Raw genomic sequence first — 6,193 nt, forward strand, 5'->3', positions numbered from 1 at the left:
TACATATAAGTCTAGTATTCAAAGCTGAACAGAGCATGAAGTATCCTGATGTTTTTGATTGCAAGGAACTAAACACATTCGAAAAGACTCAAGTGAAAATTTGCTTATTTAAAGACTTCAACAGATAATCCTGTAGCCAAAGTGTCACAAGACACTTGGAAATGGAAAGCAGAAACAAAGGTCATTGTCTCAGTCTTTCACTGAAATACATTTGAACTTTTGTTCATTTTCTCATTTCCTTTCTCAAAGCCTCTCTGCTTTATTTTACCTGACTATTCAGTTCAAGAGCCCACTACTATTTGCTTGATTGATTCTTATTGTTTTCACATTCCAATTACTTGGAAAGGGAATGTGAAGGACCCTTTGCAGCTTAGAAAACACCTATTATTTCATCAGCTATGACCCATAGGTAGTATTCAGTTATTAGAGGGCAGAAATATATTGCACAGAAAGCTATCCCTTCAAGGAAATATAGATTGTTCCAAGACAGACTGTGGGTGATGAATCAATGGTTTGAATATCTTCACCATAATAAAATCAATTGTTTTTGACAATTCTGTCTTAGTTAAAAGTAACTCCATGTTTGATTATACATTTAATGAAAAGTTTCTGAAATCAATTTACAGAAATTCTATCCAATCTTTGGGATTTCAGAAAAATACATCTCTTATTATAGTTGTTCAGATACTTTCTTATCTGCTCTTAGTAGTGATCAAGCAAGTCCTTGGCTCTGACCTCTAAGGTGGTGTTTAACCATATAAGCCTTGTCCATTTTTTGAACCAAATTATATGAGTATAGACTACATACTCATGTCCTTTTGGTCAAGGGTCCCCAACCCCTGGACCATCGACTTGTACGGGGCTGCACAGTAGGAGGTGAGTGGCAGGCAGGCTATCAAAGCTTCATCTGTATTTGCAGTTGCTCCTCAGTGCTAGCATCACCGCCTCAGCTCCACCTCAGATCAGCAGGCATTAGATTCTCATAGAAGCACTGGTCTCTGGTGCCAAAAATGTTGGAGAATGCTGCTTTAATTCAAGACTAGAGAGGATGTAATGAGAGAAATTGCAAAATGTCAGGGATGATTAATTTGCACTCAAGTGTTTTATTGTGAGTAACATTTTCTTGACTTTTGTTATATTAAATTTATATTCTTAAAGGGAAATATATTTTTTTCTGTAAAGGATAAGTACTTAAACATTTTTGCTATCTTGGATTTTTTGAGACTCTATTAAACTTATAAATCTTCTTCCTACGGAAATGCTTAATTAAAAAAAAAATTCCAAACCACTGAATCTTTAAAATTCATCCAGGATCCACTAGGGTTCAGAGTTCATTCTCTAAATGTACCAGTATAATGGACATAATTACAGAAATGTTGTCCAACCATAGTTTAGAAAATGTGCTTAAATAAGACATTATAATTAATGATAGATCCTTCTCTCTTAATTTTCCAAATTCACCAATACATACATAAATTTGAAATCTTCAAAAATATTTTATGTGTTCCAGTTTTTTGATTCTACAAGTGGGCCAATTGAAGTAATCAGAAATCTAAACCTAACAGACATCAGGGAAGCTCAGTGGTATTAAAGGTTTTTTTCTTTTTTAGTACAAAGAAGTCCTTATTTAAACATAATCTTATAATGGAACTCTAATATGCAAAAGAGGTAAAAAAAATTAAACTGACTACTTGAAAGTAATCTTTACAGCCATATGTGAGTTCTAACAATATATATATTTTTTTCCACCTGTCCATTTAAGCTTCTAATAGAGCTTTTCAGAATTGCCAGAAGTCTGCAGCACATTGATGAGCCAATGGATAAGCTGAAGAAGGGAAAGGTATTTTAGGTAGAAGCAATAACACTCACAAAGACAGAAAGAAGAGAGACAGAAGTTGAATATTGCCTTAAAGAGTTATATTGGAGATGGGTGGAGAACAGATGATCAGATGATAGATTTTAAAAAAGAGCAGCCTCATCATTCAGGGTCTTGTATTCTACATGAAATAATGTGAATATTATTTTGAAAATTTGAAAACTACATGAAATAATGTGAATATTATTTTGAAAATTTGAAAACATTGTAGATTTTCAATGGAGGGGTAATTTAATAAGATTTACATTTAAGAAAGAGCACTCTGGAAATTATATAGAAGATAAATTAGAGGAAGGCATTAACTGATATAAGAAAGATAGGAGATAATTTAAATAATTCAGAAGAGAGATTATTGGAACCAGAACTGAGAAAATAGCACTAGGAGTGAAGAAAAGGTGACAGGTTGCTAAGATATTATGTATATAGAACAGACAGAACTTGAACTGTTTTGATATGGGTGGTAAGTGAAAGGGGGCAGGCACTAATTCCACCATTTTATTCATGTGTGGTACAGAAAATAAAGGAAGAATTGCAGGGTAAAAGGGATAGATAATTTCAGGTTTACCTTGCCCTGTCCTCTCATTCTTTTCCATGCGTAAAAATGTCACTTTCCAGATAGATGGGGATTTTTTCAGATGGTATCTGTTTTATGAAGAATCCTCCAAAGTCAGGGTAGAAATGGGTTTATTCAAATTGGATTAATCAGCAGGAGCATTTGTATTGCTAGGTTGAGAAGAATGGTTACACCATGACTAGGGTGCATGGAGAAGTTTACTATGGGTGTTTGGTAATGTCTTCCATATCTGTAGAAGAGAGAAATATCTTTGTATATTTGCTGTACAGTTCTCACATGTATCGAAGTTGCCTTGCCTGCATAAAAGATTTGTTAGAAGATAAACAGTAGCAAGGCCAGGAAAGACTAACACATTTGGTGAATTAAAACAAGCTTGTACATTCTTTCATTAATTCATTTATTTTATTCATCCAGATTTTTTGAACTACAATACATATATATTTCTCTTGTTGTGGAAGGTAGAGAGAAGGATAAAATAAAGAAAAAGACACAGTATTGTCCTTAAGAGGCTTGCAACTGAGATGTTGAAACTAATGTACAAGAAATAATAAGAGCATATTATGTGGGTGTAAACATTTGTGGTACCAAAGAATGCTAAGGCCAATCAGTACCATTGGAGTAGATATGGGATTAGCACCATAGAAGTATCTGGATAGTGTTCAGATCAGACTTTGGCAAATGGAAGTATGTGGGCGAGTAGATAAGTACCAGATTATGGTAGGCAGTGGCTAGATTATTCATTTTTGTCTTTCTAGATCCTCTTCACCAAGGTCTCTCCTTTGCTGCCAGTGTGGCCCTGTATGCCTGCAGGACTCTGAGTTCATGAGTTGCTTCTAATGATCTAAGGTGCTTGCTTGCTCCCTGCTTTGGCTGGTGCTCTCAGCTGTGAGTCTTGACATTACTCCTTATCATCACATACCTCTTATCGACAGGGTCATGTTTTGATTTACTAAGTATTTAATGAAGTAATTGTTCTTCTCCATTAAGTGGTACACCTTGCAATCATCAATAAGAAACTAAAGTTATGTTTGTGAATGTAAAACTCCCACTTCACCAGAAATCCAGCTTTGGAGAAGCCTGAAGGAAATGTAGAAATGACAAATGATTTGGTCAAAATCTCGGAACCCTACTGGAACGTATCTAGGTTCTGGGTAAAAATGCCTAGAAGAAATAATGCTTTACAGAAAAGATATATGCTGCAACAGAGCACTGCAAAACCATAACTTTGAGGAAGATCACTAGGCACAGGCTCTCTTAGGGTCTGTAGCCCATGTCACATTGACAGTGACCTGAGTCCACATGTGCATGAAAATGAGTTATCTTTAGAAGACAATGGAGGATTTACCCAATGGCTTATGTGAAGCCAATATCTTTTGAGAACAGACTGACAAAAATCCTCTAAAATTTGTTTTGACATTGATCATTTTTGCATTTGCCTGGCTTGCTTTTTTAATATCTTCACTCTTGGAAACAGTTTGGCCAAGTTCAAGCTGGGACAGAAGCAAAAAGGAAGTAAGAATAAGTGTTTCTCCACTGGCTGATCAAATAGGCACACCATAAATATTTACTGAGCCGAGTAATGAATGATGTGTAAGATATTTAATCGGTAAGTGTTGAAGTTTTCTTAATGCTGTTGCTGTCTTTTAATAGAAGACCTGTTACTTTCATGTTTTCTTCTTCTGTTTCATCTTTTGTCACTTCCCTTTCCATGTGTACCTATGGCCACAGGGCCTTCCACAAGGGATAAGTGCTTGCTGCTTTTCCTCCCTTGTAATATCGAACATATATATTTTAGAATGTTCTATCCTTTTATCCATTGCTCCATAGTAATAAACTACCACTGGCATCATCATCATCATCATCATTAGGAATTATAGCATACGCTTTGAGCCAATATCAGTTTGTGTGTCATTAGCTGCCAACATTCTGTTAGCATCTTAATTGGGAATCACTTAATTAAACTAACAAGGTCAATGGCAGATTTTTTTTTTTTCTTAAGCTCTGGAGCACATCACAACCATGGAAATTTTTTCTCCTTCAGATTACATTAGTCTACTTTTAAACACCTATTAACTTCAATTCTAATACTCCTTTTCCAAGCTGGCCTGAGATGTACATGGAACAGAGATGCACACGTGTGAGTGCGCGCGTGCGTGCGCACACATACACACACACACACACACACACACACACACACACACTCAGAGAGTTGCTTGGGAAAGGGCTCCTCCTCTCCAACTTTCTATGCATTGCTACGGATTTGAGCAGGCTCAGTAATAAATCATGCAGTGTTTTGGTTTATGATTCAATGCAATTTCCCCAAAACATTTTTGACAACTATTTAATTTGTGGTGGGATATTTATGCACTAACCCACACTTCAAGCAATTTATTCTTGAAAATAAAGTAGAAACAATAGACACAATAGTATGATTTCAGTAAATAACAAAATTTACAGCAATTGTTGCCATATTAGAATATAGCTTTTCAGTCTTCAAAACAGATGGGATTTTAAAAGGAAAAATGGCTTTCAAAATGACAAGCAAGATGTAAAACTGAGATAAACAGCTCAGGAGAGTGAGTACCCAATTGTACATGGTCTTATTGGTGAGCTTCTTACATTTACTTTTCTGAAGGATTACGTGCGCACCTTCCTGCCTAGACTCGAATATCCTTTTAAAAGGCTGATGCACAAGCAATAGAGTAGATTCTGCTCAACAATTTAGCCTGGCTCCTCCTATTCATGAAACACTGGAATTAGATTTAGTATGGCTACATAAATTGGGAAAGAATAAAAGTTTGCCTTTGTGACTTAATGGTAAAGCTTCTCAGTTTATTCTGTGACACTGTCAGAGGATGCCTACTCACTTATCCTTTAGGAATACTCTAGTGGGATTGAGTGTAAACTGGATAATTATTTTTCAGAGATAGGTTTGTTGGTAGAGGCTGTAAATTCTGATTACTCCAGTATGACTTTCCACCAATTGAGCTATCCTGTTGTGTTTAAATGCTCTTTTAAACCAAAGGCACTGAATTGCTATAGCCACCATGAGAATAAATCTATCAGTAGATATTTCCTGACCGTGTACCATAAATAAGACACAATCTTAGGCATGAAAGGGTTTCAAACAACTGTAAAGTGTCAATGAGACTTAAGTAAACTCATAACTAAGAGAAGGAATAAATAATAGTAATTTAAACTATAAACAAAATGTTATAATCCAGGACAAGACAGTGCTATAAAAAATATCTCAGATGAATAAAGTTAGATGATCTAGTGAATGGTTTAGCTACTAAGTGGTCCAGAAATGGAGACTACATTTGATCTGGAGTAGGGAGGCAGGGCTTGGAAGAGAGAAGAGGAGGAAGAATGGACTTTCAAAAGTGGAAATGGTGGGATGAATGTAAATAATGTGGAAATCCTTCTGAAAGCCACCAAATAGAGCATTTTGTGCAATAGAAATGTTTGCGCTGATACTGATAGAAATTCAGTTAGCTGAGTATAAAAGGCCGGTATGATGGGATTAAATGTCAGAGAGGTTTTTAAACCTTCCATTGCACAGTTCGAAAGTTATTTTGTATCCTTCTCTTTCAGGGAAGTTGTACAATTTTACATTTAATTGTAAAGGGACCAGAATTCATTCAAGTATTAGTTTGTTTGTTTTTTATGTTATTTTATTTACTCATTAAATTTAGGTAATGTTCTGGTCATCAAGGATCTAGCATTCAACAAAACTGAAAAAG

Source organism: Pteropus vampyrus, unplaced genomic scaffold, assembly GCF_000151845.1.
Source record: "Pteropus vampyrus isolate Shadow unplaced genomic scaffold, Pvam_2.0 Scaffold3, whole genome shotgun sequence".
In the NCBI taxonomy this organism is placed as follows: Eukaryota; Metazoa; Chordata; class Mammalia; order Chiroptera; family Pteropodidae; genus Pteropus; species Pteropus vampyrus.